Source organism: Pleurodeles waltl, chromosome 5 (genome assembly GCF_031143425.1).
Source record: "Pleurodeles waltl isolate 20211129_DDA chromosome 5, aPleWal1.hap1.20221129, whole genome shotgun sequence".
Lineage (NCBI taxonomy): Eukaryota > Metazoa > Chordata > Amphibia > Caudata > Salamandridae > Pleurodeles > Pleurodeles waltl.
Window position 1 is genome coordinate 1,186,011,941 of NC_090444.1, and position 17,600 is coordinate 1,186,029,540.

Below are 17,600 nucleotides of genomic sequence, written 5' to 3' on the forward strand. Positions count from 1 at the left end.
AAAAAAACATTACTCAAATAGACCCTCAGATGTCGGGGTAACCTCTGAAAACGCATCTCTCAAACATCCCTCATGAAACACACTTTGCATACCCTTGCCCCCTCAGCTGCCCCTTGCTGCACAGAATAATACAGCTCAGACCTGCTCTTATACTTCTGAAACAACTTACAACCACTGTTAAACTTGGGAGATGAAATATCTGTACATTCTGCTGAATAAGGATAAATAAACTTGAAGTCTGCCCTGGTGCTGCTGGCACGGCCTAGGGATGAAACAGTTATGCAGTAAAACTCCTGATGTCTTAAACAACCCTCGCTTGTCATCATCATTTATCTGTATTAGAAACCTAGAGCCGCAGTCCCCTTCTCTAAATCTTATAACCGGCAGTAGGGAGGATTGCATGCAGACCCAGGGTGGACAAGCAAGCACCTTAAATCACTGCGGTGGACTGAAACTCCAAGACATGCAACTGACAATATCTTGAAATGAGTATTGGCAAAGCCAGTAGGCCTGGCTTTGGCTGCCGGCCTTTGGCTTTTTCTAATGTTTTGTGAATGTGTTTTGCAAAACTGTACAGGGGCCGAGAGAGGTAAGCCAATATTTGAAGTCGACGGACCCTGAGTCCCATGCTGTGGTGGGCAGAAGAAAAATGTCAGGGACACATTATCAGACCAATGGATGAAGAGAGCTGACTGAAAGCCCCTGTAAGTGTACTACATACAGAATTTTATTAAAATCAAAGGGTCTTGGGTGACCCCAGACCTAAAAACAAAGTGTGCATTGCCACACTTGCACACCACTGGATGACTAGAGGGCACCAATCGTCAGGGAAAATGTAGGGTACATTTAAGAGGCTGTAACTCTGACACCCAGCATGGAAACTCCACCAAGTGGAACTGGGATTATTCTGTGTGTGCACCAATACAGACGCCGTTTTGCGGACACTGCCTTCCTTGACAGCACGTCCCCTCTAAGACACAACAGTGAAGCACATGGCGCGGGCAGTGCTCCATCGTGGTCATACATTGCGAGGGCACCAACGACATGCACAGCCACACAACTCAATAGCAGCCCACTTCCAATGATGGAGAGAGCCAAGGATTTGCTTAGGAGCAGTGGCGTGCGGCGGCAGGCAGGAGGGCTTTCATGAGTGAACTGCGAGCTGATTGGTCTTCGGCTGGTGACGTATGAAAGCAGTAGTGTACACACAAACACTCAACAAGAGCTGTAGTAATAATTGAGACTTCGGTCTTGTAATAGAATCCTATATATTGCAAACAAATTTCCTAGTACTGGGATTGAAGGGAATAAAAGTAATCCTGGGTAAAAGAAAAAAAATAGAATGCGGTGAAAAAAATAGGCGCACGAGGAGAACGAAATGAGTATTTGCAAACCTATGTTAAAACCATGTTAACGAGCATGCTTGGCGAGCATAATTTGATCTCCATGGCAGTGGTTAATGGTTAACCGGGCCCCTGTTGTATCGGTGCTCCTTAAGCAAACACTCCCGGTGCGCGGGGTGGGTCCTCCGTCCCTTGTAGAGGTCTCTTGCGGCCGGGGCAGAGTGCGGCAGGGGGCGAGCCATGGCCCCCCAGCGGGTGGCTGCAAGCAGTGGGAGGAGGGCGAGGGAGGCCTTGGGATCCCCCAGGCCACACTGTGGCGCTGACCTGACTGGCTCACCTGTTACTGTGGTTCTTTAACCGACGCCTGCTTGGGTATCTGCTGCCTAGCGCTGCGGAGTGCGGAGCGTCGCGCCAGGAGCTTGAACGAGATTCCCTCGGCCGTCGGGTAGGCGAGAAGACCATGGTGCGGGCACCGTCTAGGGAGCAGTCCTAGTGGCGAGCTTAGAGGATTTCAGCACAGGTGAAGTGACAGGTGAGTCAGGTGACTGAAAGCCATGCGTAGCGTTGGGATTTACACATTAAGAGACACTGAAAGACAGGAAAACTGGGGGGCCGGACTGGTGTGCTTATTTCTGCTCCTTTTAAAGCCACAGACCATTAACCCTGAGTGAGGTCAATACCCTCTGAAAAAAAGGGGGAATTACATATAGGATTGATGCGCTCAACGCCAAATTTACACATGTACAATAATTTACCCCACATTTTTTCAAGGGAAGATTTCAGAAGGTCCGAACTTCTAACATTTATCTGGGGAAAATTGCCGGGGTGCTGGGCTCAGCATTCCAAAAGTGCGGTCAGTTAACATCACAAACTCTCTTACCAAAGGGACTACCACACCTGCGACTGTTTGATCACTTTATTGTTTTATCATCCTTAGAATTACTCAACAATTTATGGCTTCATCTTTAGTGATATCTACGCTTTGTGTTCGATTTTTTGCAACGGGGCCTACAGTAATCTAAATTTCATCGTTTTTGTCTTCCAGCAAAACCTTTTTTACACAGTAGAACATTTTATTCATATAAAAAATGTAGCAAATTAAGGTGAAAGTTCAGTAAGACACAATCCGTGGGTGAAGGAAGGCTTGGCGATCAAAAATGACATATGTATACTGATAAGGATCTCCATACCCCTCTCATTTGCCAGTTTCTCACCCTGGTTCAACACATCAGAGAATATATCCTTCTTTGCAGCTTTCTTAGGCTGTTCTGGGCTAATTAACAATCCAGTTGAAAGGAATGCTGTCTGGTTGAACAGTCAATAACTCAGGTGTGACACAACCATATTGTAAGGGAGTTCATCTTGGTCCTGAAGAAGAGCTTAGGGATAGACTCTGAAACACGTAGACCGACTGGGCGGTAAGGTACATAGTATAACCCACTTCCGACACCCCTTTTTGACCATACCTCCCCTGTGACATATTAAATTAGTAAAAGTACCCAGAGGCAGGTATTTTGAACTCACCTAAGACCCCACCGCTCCTATCCCTCTCAAAATTCACATTGATGAAACTTCATCAGTGCTCCCTCGTATTCCGTTGGTCATATCATGCCCCGCCCCGTTCCGCAGAGGAATGGGAGGAAACCCAATGATGAAGCATGTCACCAAAGGGTAACCCTGGTGGGTGAGGGTTTTTCTACACAAACAAAATATTTTTCCTTTCCCTTGTCCGCCCTGTGGAATCTCTTTTTTTGGTGTGGGCCTTTTTGTAATGTTATATAGGCTATAAGGAGGACAGCCTCAACCCCTCCAAAACCTCCTTCTTCTGCTTTGTTATTGTACAACCATATTGTACAAAGAAATACTTGGCTGCTATTTAAAAGTAGCTCTGTGTCACTGTTATATCTCATATTCTTTTGGATTTTTAGACCTCTTTTGGGGTGGTGACAGTAATAATGCTACAATAGATGATTATGCTGCTTGTCCTCAAAGGTGCGCTGCATTGAAAGCACAATGATAGTAGCAGTTTTTTCTGGCTGATTTTTTATAATGTTAAGTAAGTTGGCAGTTTACAGATCCCAGTTTTCATCTTATGAGCTATACAGAGCTGGGGTTCACAAAAATCACCAGCATGGATATCTATGCAAGTTGTAGATGTCAATGCTTACCACTACCCTGTGTTGTCCTTATGATGGCTAACCCACAGATGTTAGCACTAAGGACATGCACACAACTATAAAATAATTGTTATCAGCATTTTTCTGCCAAAAAAATAGGATGTGCTTGAGATGCATTTCGACCCCACTCACAGACTTACCAAAATTATTTGTAACCGTGTAGAAATGAGCAGTGCTTAATTTGTAAAAGAGTAACTGCTGGTGCCCAAAGTTTTGATCAAAAGCCAGCAGCTGGTTTTACCAAACTGCATAGTCTTGATTCAATCTCATGCCTCTTTTATCCACCACCAGACATTCTATGCCTTTTTATTACACTCTTGTACACTATTTCTCATTGTTGCTTTCTTCCTTTGTCACTGTTTCTGTCTTTCTCTTCCTCCTTTACCCCTTTTGTGTTTTTCTCTCTCTTGCTTTGGATCAAGGTCTGTTGAGAAATAATAAAAAGTCTGTTGAGGAATAATAAGTGGCAGTCCCCAAAAATGAGTGTCAGTTGGCCCCACCCGCAACCTCGGGCTCAAATCGAGCACAGAAGATGGGTTGGGAAAGAAACACTGGGATTCTATCTGAATACCCCCAACTCTACAGTTGTGTGCATTTTGCTTTGCTGCTCAGTGTTCACCATACTGCCGCCCCCCGGACAGAGCTGTCGCCCCACCCCTAACCTTTAACCATGCAACTCTGGAAAATTCTACCTCCCTAGCTTATTTTATGTGGTCCTGCGTTCTACCTGTAGGCATAATTGTCAGCATGCATTGTTTATGAATTTGACCCTGAGATATATGCACACCAATAACTTTTTTGTGCAATTAATTATGATGCTCAAAAAGGTGCAAGAGTTCGGCTTTTTGCTTTCATTAGGGGAGCAAGAGGGAAACGAATAAGTAAGATTTCAATCAACCCCTAATACAGGGCCACCTCAAGCAGCAGAAATGAGCTACCCACATATAGGTGCAGAATTTCCAACTGCTCTTTACTCTTCCTGTAGATCTTAGAGGGGGTGAGTCAGGCCTGCAGTACGCTACAGTGAAATAACAATTATCATATGCATAAGTGACAGAAATTAAACATTTAGGCAGAGAAAAGGACATGATGTCTCAAGAGGTGGCCAAATGTGCATCACGATACTCCACAAATGAAATATTCCACAAGAGTTTGAAGGGAGCCAGAAGCTTGTGCTCCATGTCATCCAGTTGCTCTATCTGGATTTTCGCAAGTCAAAGGAGACTTAATGGGGTCAACAATCTTGCTGTACATGAAGGAGTCTATCCACTAAGGCATTTTGGAGTACTTAAAGTAGTACTCTCTTAATACTTTTTATGCTGTCCACCATGCTTTGTGAATTGACCTAAAACATCAAAAAGGAAAATATTAAGAGAATATTCACATACAGTTACCAGAGATAAAAAAGCTGTACCCTCTGCACTTTTACTAATGGAGAGTTGGCTATTTTTGGCCATTTACAAATACATGTAAGAGTATGGAAAAGAGTACTCCTGTAGTATTACTTCCCTTACTCGTAAATGCTTTTGAGATTATGGCATCATTATATATTAATCCTACATTTCCTTTTTAAAGGGCCCACTCAGTAATGAAATCTTACATGTGCTGTCACTTGTGAGAATTTTTTTTTCCACTTAAAGGGGCTTGGAGCTCACCCATTGCTTACCATTTGTTGGCTTGATTGTCACTTTTATTTACTACCTCCAGCCAGTGTGTGCCGGTTTCACTTTCACTTCTTTTGTTTGGAGCATGACCAAGTACTGATTGCTTTATTTTGAACACATCTCGTTGTTGTCAATGTTGCTACTTCTCTCCTGGCCATGTTGCTTGTCCCTCCTACCTTCCCGTTGTCCATGTTGCTTGTTCCCTCCCAGATTCCGGGTTGTCCATGTTGCTTGTTCCCTTTCACCCTCCTGTTGTCTATGTTGCTTGTTCCCTCCTACCCTCCCATTGTTTGTGTTGCTTGTTCCCTCCCACCCCCTGTTGTCCATGTTACTTGTTGTTGTCTGTGTTACTTGTTGTCTGTGTTGCTTGTTGTTGTCCGTGTTGCTTGTTCTCTCCCATTGTTGGTGTTTCTTGTTCCCTCCCACCCTCCTGCCATCCGTGTTGCTTGATCCCTTCCACCCTCCCACCGTCCGTGTTGCTTGTTCTGACCCACCCACCTGCTGTCCGTGTTGCTTGTTCCCTGCTACCCTCCTGTTGTCCGTGCTGCTTGTTCCCTGCTAACCCCCTGTGGTCTGTGCTGCTTGTTCTCCCTTCCCTCCTGTTGTCTGTATTGCTTGTTCCCTCCCGCTGTGTGTGTTGCTTGTTCCCTCTCAACCCTCCTGTTGTCTGTTACTTGTTCCCTCCCACACTCCCGTTGTCTATGTTGCTCGTTACCTCCCACCCTCCCATTGCCATATTGCTTGTTTCCTCCCGTTGTTTATGTTGCTTGTTCCCTCCCTCCCTCCTGTTGTCTGTGTTGACGCTTCCCTCCCACCCTCCTATTGTCCATGTTGCCTGTTCCTTCCCACAGTGTTGCGTGTAACCTTCCACCCTCCCATTGTATGTGTTGCTTGTAGCCTTGCACCTTCCTGTGGTCCTTACTGCTTGTTCCCTCCCATTGTCCTTGTTGCTTGTTCCCTCCCACCCTCCCATTGTCCTTGTTGTTTGTTCCCTCCCACCTTCCTGTTGTCCGTGTTGCCTGTTCCCTTCCCTTGACCTTGTTGCTTTTTCATCCCACCCTCCCATTGTATGTGTTGCTTTATCCCTCACACACTCACTCCCATTGTGTTGCCATCCCACCTGCCGTCAGAAAAAATAGCTGTGATGCGGCCAGCTCTGGCTCCATCCTAGCACTTTTTTCTAACTTTTAGCCATCCTGCACAGCCACACTGCTGTATAACACAGCTGAAAGACATTGTCAGATCCAATAGCTCTCACGTAGGTGAGACCTACAGGCTTTGCCAGTGCTTGCTTTATATACCACATAATTTACTCCTTGGCATATTGATTTTATCGTTGCAAAATCAAATCTTTTTTTGCAGCTTTTGTGGCTCTCTCTGTGCCACAACTTTAAAACTTGTCAGGAACAATCAAGAACTGACCCTATTCAAGGCCTGCATCTGATGCCACAGGTCTTTGGTATTCATTGAGTTCATATTCACACCAAACAAAGATCCTGCACATGTGGGACCAGTGTGGAAATTCCCTCCTGGAGACTGTTAATCCTGAGCATAGCGGAGGCCAATTGTTGGTCAACTGAACTCTTATCAAATAAAGTATCCAAATTGGTAGGGGCTGCAAAATAAATTCATTCAACTGTTACTATTTCTGAATTATTTATTATCTTTAACTGTGGTTTTGAGCTCTAGCGTTGTGTCTAGATCTAAGGTCTGACCTTGCCTGTCAAGGAAGACTGTCTAAAATAAAGGATCGCATTTTGAAATGTCCATGGAATTATCTTTCTTTGGTATAGTGGCAAGACCTACTTTAAGGTTCCTGCAGGCACATTGGCATGAACAGAGTCAAACACTTTGGAGCTAAATACTTGTGCTTCCATCATAAATACCAGTGATACCCAAAGCTGAGTCCGCTAGCCAATACTTCCTTCTTGAAGAAAGTCCCAAGAGATGATTGCCTGCAGGGTAGTTCTGAAATACAGTTTTTATTAGTGTTTCATATTATGAAACTGAAAAGGTCTATTTGTTGCCACATATTTCAACACCATAAGATGGATAGCAGTAAATGAGGTGCAGTGGTCTGTGATAACGTTGTACAAGCCGTGAGCGTATTGCTTGGGAAGATTGGGGTGAGGATTTCTGACCACAAGCAGTAGTGTTGAGGATGCCGTTTGTTAGCCTTTGCCAACGATTTGAGGAGATAACTGTGTTGAATATTCGAGTATCCTGAACCCTGATGTTTCCTTCAGTTGGGAAGTTTCCTCTTTGGCTCATTAAGATAGATCTGGAGCAGAGATCCATCACGTCCGCGTTCTTCTGAATCCATTGCCTTGCGTCTTGCATTTGCCTCATTATGTATCAGGACAGCATGACTAAATTATGCATCAAAAGCAGACTGAGCATGAGGCCATGATAAAAGGCAAGGAATGCTCATGCTGTGGTTCTGTGGGGTATTGTGTAGAGAAAGTATAAATGGAGTTTTGTGCTGGTTGGATCGTGTTAAAGCTTCCCACCATTTTATTCTAACTCACTCTTGAATTAATCCTTTCGGAAGAGAACTAGAGATCTAGGAGTACCTTGTGCTTTTGTGATAGAGTAATTTAAATTGTTTAAAGACAGATTCAGTATTCTTAGGTATTGACTTGCATTGGAAGATTAATTTCACCTTTAGTCTGTTAGTAACTGGGAATACAATTTGGCCAGCTGAAATTGTGTGAAACTAATTAAAGCACAAAGTTGGCATTCATTGGTTGCCTGAATCATACAGATACCATATATTGAAAAGCCAAATTTTGGATGAATAGCCTATTCTTTTTAAACCCTACAATTAAGCCACTGACACTAACAGAATGATGGAAATAATCCAATATAATAAAAATAGAACGTGATCCAAATCAAACAAATGCACCAGTCTATAGAACAGGCCCTGTGCACTGACAGGCATATCATAGTAGGATGCCCCTTGTTCCTGGCATCCTCATGATTTGCATGATTTTTTTTGCCACTTAGGGCCTGATTTAGAGTTTGGCGGAGGGGGTTACTTTGTCACAAATGTAACAGATATCCCGTCCACAGTTGTACGATACCATTATTTCCAATGGAAATCGTAATCAGGTGGAGGGGATGTCCATCACGTTTGTAAGGAGTAATCCGTCCGCCAAAATCTAAATCAGGCCCTTATTCCTAAAATGCATAATTTGGGTATAAAAACATACATTGTAGAAGTTACTTTGAAAAAAAGTTTTACTATAATTATAGTTCACAATTAATAATCATTTTAGTCTTAAATAGCCACTACTGCCACATTTTTGCTGCTTTACATGATAACATCAGTTGTTGTAAGGTACCAGACACGTGCACATGTAAACACTTTTACTACAGCTCTATTGATAAATCCTTTATTCTTCCTGGCTCTCTCTCAGATTATTCTGAGCCAATCGGGAATCTGACCCCATTAACCTACCTGACAAAGGCGCGCTTTGTAACGGGGAGATACCGTTCTTGTTCTGATGGGGTGGGTTTTGATATCCAAAAGGGAGTGGTGTTTTCTCTCGAGGCGCCTAGACTTTGTGAACTGAAATTCAGCTGTTTTGTGCACTCATTTCCCCGGACATAAGTTGAAAGATTACCCAAGATTTCTTATCGCTCAGAATGGATTCGAGGCCCCGGCTCTCTTAGCTAATGTCCGTTTTATGACCGGTTTTATCAGGGCCCGGTACCCGTGGATATTTACACGGCTTTGCCGGGGTAGAAAGTTCATTTAAAGTCTGCGCCCACTTCAGTGCAGGGAGTCTTGCAAAACAGTGTCTGCTTCTGAAGTGCAAAGGTTGGCCACGGCTTGCAAAAAAAATTAAGAAAAGTAACCCCACCCGCCCGGCTGGAAGAAAACGCCTCAGAGGTGAAGGTGATGAAACTAGTCTGAGATGATAAGAAGGCTCTGGTGTTCCAGAAAAATAACAACTTCTCAGTCTTTCTGCAAGCTCTAACCACGCACTTAGAAACGCAATTATGAGCCAAACGTGTGTTTTTAAACAAGATATATACATTAATGACAATGCATATTTCTGCAGCTTGGTGTGTAAAACAATCCATGCAATTAGAACCACAAACAGGCATTTGCAATGCAAAGCGTCTCGCATTTGCTCGAGTTAGAACTATTAGCGTTGGAAATGAATAACTGGACTTTTCTTGCCACCTAAATTGGTCAACCCTGCAGCATAATTTGGTCCTCTCTGCCACATAATTCCAGCGGGCCTGCATATAACTAAATCACTTCCTTTTACCTTTTTCCTCTATCTGCAGCAAAAAATGAAAATATTGCCATTATTTATTATATTTTTTATATTATTATTTTGCCCCACCAACCTAGTATTTCCAGGATAAAGGAAAACATGTTAATCTGGACCTGCTAATGCTATTGTGAAGAGATTATAAAGCACGGTACACTGAAAAACTGCTTCTCGTGCTCCTTTGCCCCAGTTCATTCATAAGTGAGGCTGCACGTTTGCAGCAACACTATAACACACAGCACATTTTCAAAATTGGGCACCCTGCAAATACAAACTGTTAACTGCATTGATATGCATTACAGCCTAATAAATCTAAGCATTCTATACCTAGCTGCTTTCTCTTCATGACCCACCAAGGCACAGCAATAGAAACAAAATAAGAGCTCAACTCTGGTCATCACGCATGACATCAAAGGACATCTGAAGCGAGATACGCTAGAGACCCACGCTCTTCCATCTCTGCAAATCTAGTGAGTGGCGCGATATCTGTCCACAAATGTGTGTCAGTGCCTTGACAGTGGGATGAAGTATTGTAGAAATGCAACAACTACTCAATGCAAAGACTTTGGGCCAGATTACGACCTTGACGGAGTGGATTACTCCGTCCCAAAAGTGACAGATATCCCGTCCGCTGATTTACAACTTCCGTAGGATATAATGGAACTTGTAATATGGTGGGCAGGATATCCGTCACATTTGGGACAGAGTAATCTCCTCCACCAAGGTCGTAATGAGGCCCTTTGTGTCCTTATGCACAGAATCATTTGGTATTCACCCGCTATATGCTATTCATTTTAGAGTATATACAAATTACTGAAATAATGTAACACAACATTTAACATCTCTCAAGAAAGAAATGCTTTGCAAATCCAAGCTTCATAAGTAAAAGGTCAGGTCGTGTATTACAACTTAAAACATAATCTTTTTAAAATGTCAGGAAGGGAACTGGGTTAGCTTACTTGTTAGAATACTCACTTCAATATTGCATGCAACATCATCAAGTGTGCTTTATGAAAGATACGATGCAGAAACATAAATACTACTTAATGTGTAAGATTGATGCTCGAAAAAGGCGGTTCTATTAATATTGCATTCATTTCGGGTTTTGTTAAGAGTGAATCAGTTTGAGATCTGGAGAGCTCTGCATATCTCTTAAAACATTTTAACTAAGTAACTGGGAAACAGATTAAGCCATTGCAGAACACAACAGGAGTAGCACGGGCAGTTGCAGCACATGTGTGCCCTCACAGACTCACAAAGTGCATCAACGCTGCACAGGAAGGGTAGAGGAACATCACGTCATGGTCCCTCAGTCTTTGGTCGTGCTATGAACAGAGGCAGGCACACTGCCAATTATAATGAGTTTAATTAAGTGGACGCTGCATACTGCTAAATTGCATTATATCACCACCTCAATTCACAAAGGCCTCAGTGTAGGGTTGCAGACAAAAAGACTTTCAGCGCATCAATTAGCAATAACACTTGGCTTAGAAAGGTGGAGAATCAAAAAATAGTGAACCGGTCATCTATTACGCATCATGCCTACAGTACAAAACAAAGCACGCACAACGTAAAGCAGAACAAGCTGTGTGGAGAAAGGATTGCAGCTGGGATTGGATTTACAGCAAAACCGAAACCAGATAGGAGGAGGGAGAAGGGGCCATCACATGCTATAACAAGATGAAGCATGAACGTAGTGTGAGGGCCGACAAAAATGTTCACTTAGTGAAATTGCCTGGGAGGGAACTTGGCACACAAAGGAGGGACATTTGGAAAAATGCACCAATAAAAAGGAAGCATTTTGAGGATGAGCACAACAAAGAACAAACGGCAATAGTGGGCATGGTTAAAGCCCATTGAATGAATACAGCGTATCTTGTAGACAGCGCTATGTACTTCTTAGGCTCGACTTAAAAAGGATCATCTAACTGCAGTGAAGTGCCTGCGTACTATGATTTGTGTGTCGTTAGAGCTGGCTTCATGGCCAATTCTGTGATTTAAGTGGAATCAAAAATGTTGGGGGTCTCTAAAAAGGGTGTGTTCAAAGAAAATAACTAGAAATCCTTTCTAAGAGTCATGGCTTTTGTAATTTAGGGTATACCTTCATATTAAAATCCTGCGCTTCAAAAGCGTGCCAGCTGACCAGTATTTATGTGCCCTATGAGTTTTCTGTTATTGCATCCAAACATATCACACAACAACAAACAGATCTGAGACCTGGCAGGACCCACTCCTCTTATAACCCTGGCCAACCCCAATTGTAGGTTAATAGGTCATCAGGCCCTGATCGGAATAGTGGACAATGACATAACTTACAAGCCTCTAGACATGAGTACTTCTCATTAACTGGCATTGATGTTTACTGTCTCCGGATGTATGTGTTTCTCCACCAGCAAACCTGTCCCTGACCAAACCCTGGTGCAGATCTTCTGGCCTTCAATAAGATCTTGAAAACCCAACTTTTCCTTTTTTTATCTTAACCCATTCCCCCTTTTTTTCTCCCTGCTCCCTTCCTACCTGTTTTTTTTCATTTTTTTTTATTTCTCCACAATTGATTTCAGTATTTTCTTCAATTATTTGTAAAGCGCACTTACCGTATTTATACTTTTTTTGCGCCGCATTTGCGTCGTTTTTTTACGCAAAAACGGCGCAAACTTGCCAAATGCCATTGTATTTTGTAGGTTTGCGCCGTTTTGCGTCAAAAAGCGGCGCAAATGCGGCGCTAAAAAAAGTATAAATACGGGCCTTAGCGCCTTCTGTATCACAGCGCCATAAATATTGGAATTAAGTTAAATGACAGCGCGCTGCCATATTGCAATTGAAAATGTTATGAACGTCTTACTGATGATAGCCTTAACTTCGGGCAAGATTTTGTTTCATCTTGAGATCGCCTGCATGACGGGAGGAAAACAATTTGCACCAAGTTCTGGTTCTGTGGCTCAACGGGCCCGATTTATAATACCTTTTACGTCTGGCTTGCTGCTCAAAAAGTGAAATCCCATCTCAGAATTCCCAGCTCCTGATCGCTAAATAGGAACGGAGTGTGAAGCTGGGGACCGAGTAGCAAACGTTTAGTCGCACATGTACTTCGTGCAGGACCCTATGGTGGGAAAACCCGTTCACTCACTCTGTCCATACACTCAGTCTAAATCACACTCCTTCGGTCACTGAAGAGCTGGAAATACATTTCGATATTTTTAGGAGCAACATTTTGTGTTTTCTTTTAAATACTTTTCAGGCATTTTAGTGAGAAGCATGCCAGGCGCCCGGCTTTGCGTGTATACGCACCTACGCCAGGTTGTTTAGTCTGAATGCAAGAGTTGAGCTGGGAGGGCTGGTCCGCGCCAGTTTTGCACTGTCCTATGCCGATTCCAGACCAACACAATCCATCCCATTGTGGCTGTTCACACCCAGGTACCGAGGGAAAGCGGCTATACAGTTTAACAGGCGTGGGCATGAAATGAATCACCCTGCATGAATGCGGTACTGGAATAACTCCATCCTGGATCCCTGAAAGTGGGGTCTTTCTCTGACACGGTACGTTTCCGAGTACTCGCTGTTGCCTGTGCTGACCACGCCGGGCGTTGCTGAAGTTGATCTCATGCCGGCCAAGGGATTTATTTCAACAGGCCTCATTTTCAAAGCAGTCTACCACTAGCCACAGTCAGATTAACTCATTATGGGGGCAGTGCTTTAAATGGGGCGGTACTGTCCGGTACTGAGTACCGGCACTTTTTTTATTTTGAGAAGGAGAGTACCTGCACTTCTCAGGGAACATGTACTACTTTTAATTAGAAAGTACCGGCACTTCTATGTTTACATTTCAAGCACCGTATGGAGTAATTGTGCCCTTTTATGCTGCAACGATTGCACAGAGAGATTTCTGTTTTTTAATTAGTTTTTAGGATTCAAAAACAGACAGCACAAGCTGGACCCGTATTTTGCACGAGTAAATGTGCTATCCAAGCTTTGTAAACACCTTGTGCTTTCTTATCGTGTATGTTTATACAGGATCCTGCTGCTGCTACTGTAATCTGATGGCTGAATTGCAAAAGTCACGTGAAATGTTATACTTCAGACTTGTAAACCAAGCCTGTGTATCAGTATTTCAATCTATTGTAAAACAAGCTCCGGCACACCTAATAAGTCTGGTGTTGGCTGTAAGACCTTTTGGCTTTGTCAAAGTTGTTTTTGTTTTTTTTATGAATTTTGCCCCAAAATGTTTTTTGGTCTCAAACAGCACTCTCTGCCATAGTAGTCCCTGTTTGTGGATGAACTGCTAGTAAATGAGGAGAATGTTGTCATTCAGTGAAGTTAGTCAACAGTGAATTGGGCCGACCCATTGCTTCATGCCATAGGCTGCAATGGCAGATACAAATTGTGAATGAAGCAATAACACGCCGATGAATGAAGAGGAATGGCTAAAAGGCCCCTGTAAGTAAGTATGTTATAAATATAATTTTAGTAAAAACAAAAGGTCTTCAGTAATGCCATGCCTAAACAAAAGGAAAAAAAACAGAACGAGCAAACGTGCATGGTAAAATACAATATAGGGCATGAACGTGATGCCATAAAAAATGCAACATATAACAAGGTGGTGGAAAATGTGACACCTGCTTTTTCGACTTATTGGTAAAAGTATAATGGATGTTAAATCCTATTAGATGCACCCCGTTTTAGGGATCAGAATTGTTCTTTGTCTGAAACCTATACACATAATATACTTGACAGAGCTACCATCCTATACATTTTCAAAAAAACAATTTTCCTCCATCAATGATCTAGTTATGGTGTTAAATAATCCTGTGCCAATATGCACAAATATCAACGAAATGCCCCAGAAATCCTGTACACTTCAAAACGTCTAAACAAATAAGAAAATAAATGTTTTACCGTCCTATGCCAGAAAAATCTTGACCTCTAGCGCCACCAAACAGTCCAAAGGTCAAAACTGAACTAAACAATAACCTTCTTCCACACCTTGCAGGAAGAGACCCTCCACCCCCAAATGCCCAAAGTTCCAGCCCTCTTCGTGAGTAGCAGTCAGCAATTCAAGGACCCGGTAATAGTTATAACACCAACAATCTTGGCTCCCTTGGACTAAATTCAGCTTCTCACTGTCTCTTTCCTACTACAGGCGCCAAACTACTACATTTCTACTCCTGGTCTTAGACTTACTCTTTCATAGTATGATCATCTTAGGCTTTCATAGTATGATCCATAACATTTGTTTCAACAGGCCGGGCGAATGCTTGTATTCCAAAGACACGGTATGCCTCACCTCTATTAAGTGAGGTTAGTGCACCATCATGAATGTTTTCTAACTCCAAGGCAGGTCGCCAAACTTATTCAAACTAGCTCAAACTCTCCCCATCTTGGCAAGGTTCTCACCCTCCTACTTTAAATATATCGCTTATCTGATTCTCCTTTACATGGGTAGTGTCAAGTGTAAATATATTGTCATCTCTGTCTACAAAGTTGTAAACTTGCACAAATGGCTACATCCATGTTAATATATTTCCAGACACTGTGCTTAACTTTAGGAGGACCTTGGTTGACAGGACACTGAGGATACAACTGTCCTGGTATTCCTGGAGCTGTCTGTGGAGATCCTGCTCCTGAAAGACCACTGTAATATGTCCTTTTCTATTAAAAAACTAGTTTGATGGGATTTTTACCAGATGTTCTACAGCTTGATGGTGCCATCCACACCTTGTTGTAAGCCTGATGAAACCACTTAATCTGTCTTAGAACCAAGTGTCCACAATATGTGACCAGTCCTTCTTACATCCTTATGATGTACCTAAGTTTTATGTTGTGTCATGGCATGGTCAAACTTCTAAAGCCGCTTGTGGCCATGGGTCCCTTCAAAGGGGTGCTTCTGAGTTGGCGATCAAGGGACCTTTTAAGAGGAAGTGGGAATGACCAGAGAGATACCCAGAGCAGACAGAGAAACAAATGTAAGCTGTATATCACTGATACTTGTTCAGTTGTTAACTTTAAGAGTTCTGTTTTTGTTGCTTTTCTGAATTTCTTGTGTTTTTTTCGTACGATTGAAACCCAGACAGAAAAGCACTTCTGGATATGAGATGGATATTCCCTTCCTCTGCCCTCTCACTCTTTCCTAACCCTACCCTCTTTGCATCAAAGTGTTGGTGGGTTATTCAGGAGCCTTTTAGTCTGAAAAGGGTATTGCATTACCGAAGAGCTTGGGCAGGGTGGACTTGGGATCATTTTAAGGCTAAGCGCCATCACCCACGCTCACAAAGCACTGCACAACACCAGACCAGAATACCTCAACAAACGACTCTCCTTCTACACCCCAACCCGGCATCTCTTCTCTGCTGACCTTGCCCTGGCTGTTCGAGCAGTTGCAGCACCTGCCCCCCTCCCCAGTCTTCTCCCCTCCCCTCCTCAGTGCCTTGAGACCCTCACGGGTGAGTAGTGCGCTTTACAAATCCCCGATTGATTGATTGAAGCGCCTTATTTAGAGTTTGACAGAGCAGAACATTTGCCAAAAAGTAACATATGTCCCACCCTCTGTATTTAAAGTGCCATTGACATCACTGTGCTCTTAATATGCCGGACGGGAAATCAGATACTACTTGAAATATGTCATGCATCCACCCATCTCTAAATAAGCCCCAGAGTGTCCTCAATTTGGAGTGGCAGGGTCAAATGAAGACATATTGGTAGATTTAGTGTTCTCTTGAATGCATGTTGAAAGAAATTATTGGATGCTTTTGAGCTGCTGTGGCAAGATGGGTTTTGTGTTACCAGAGCCTGTTGTGGGTATGACTGTGATCCAGTTGATTTGGCTGGCTGGGGGAAGAGAAGAAATCATGGATCTTGCCAGTGCTAAAACCAGGTTGTTTCTGCCTTGTTTAACAACCTATTTCATTGGCTTAAAAAGAGTCATTGTTCACAATAATGTTCTGTTTTTTGGGAACAGGTGGTAGAAATCCAATCTTCTACATCTCTATACCAGACACAATTAGTAATGAATGAGTGAGCATGTGAGTGAGTGACAACATGCATAAGGTATAGAGTGCTGGATAAGACAACACTACACAACTTCAGACACAGTCTGGCCAAGCATATTGAGCACATAGCCTGGATTGTGTTCTACAGAAGACTGGCAAGACATTAAGCTCAGGACTCCACCTTAAGCACCCACCTCAAAGTGGGGAAATCGTGCATCCAAGAGAATATTACAGGTTTCCACCTGAACAATTTCTCACAGAAAATATAAGAACTGGGGCCAAAATGTAAAAGTGCCTGCAATACTCTATATCCTTCAAAACATGATATAATTGTTGTGTTATTTTAGAAATGACAAGCAAAATTAAATTGCTGTTAGACGTGTAACATGGAACTAACTGAGCTTCGTGTATGTTTGTTATGATCTCAAACATGCATTTAATTACAAAAGGTTAGGAATACACAATGACAGCATCACCTTCACAGTGGGCTGGCATGTGTCTTTGCACATTGACGCAGGCTTAGGCTCCCTTCCCAAATGTAGCAGCAAGGATGTGTGGTAGTCTGTGTTTCAAATTATATTTCTTTGATGATGCCAACTGAGCATGCCACAAGTACAAAAATCAAGTCTGGGATAATTGGGGGAATTTCCAGCTTTGTGAAACTCTTATTTGCAGTAATTAATCCCAAATTCGTTGTCCTATTATGAACGTATTTCACATGTACAATATAGCCCCCCCTTTGTTACTGGATATTCAATTTTCAACAGTGAAAGAGATTCCAAGGAAATTCTCAACTTGTCATGGAGTCAACTGATGTCTGGCCAGAGCGGCCTGCTAGGTGGGGGTGTACGTTTTGAAATGTTAGTCGCTTCTTGGTATTTTTCCTTTAACAAGTTTGGTGAGTAAAATTTTTAAGTTGTTATCCAGCTAGATTTAGTGCTGGTGATGGCTCTACAAAAAACATCTTCTACTGCCGAGCACCTAATTGTAAATTGGCCAGGCTGATTCCATGGGAAACAGCTTAAGTCAGTTGTACGTTTCTCGAAGTGGTGGATTAGGTTGCCTAATAGTGGATCTCTACAATTGCATTATTGTATATATGTAAATTGGATATCATGCATTATATGCTATGATTATTTAAAGATAC

The 17,600-nt window shown here is 42.8% G+C and overlaps 1 protein-coding gene across 1 annotated transcript in view; it reads left to right on the forward strand.

The window, feature by feature from the left end:
• The first annotated feature begins 1,722 nt into the window (after positions 1 to 1,722).
• PRDM1 (PR/SET domain 1) overlaps positions 1,723 to 17,600 on the forward strand; it is a 143,796-nt gene continuing 127,918 nt past the window's right edge. The window contains exon 1 of the mRNA XM_069235423.1: positions 1,723 to 1,875. The gene's annotated coding sequence lies outside the window, so the exon portion shown is untranslated. The remainder of the gene's footprint in view (positions 1,876 to 17,600) is intronic.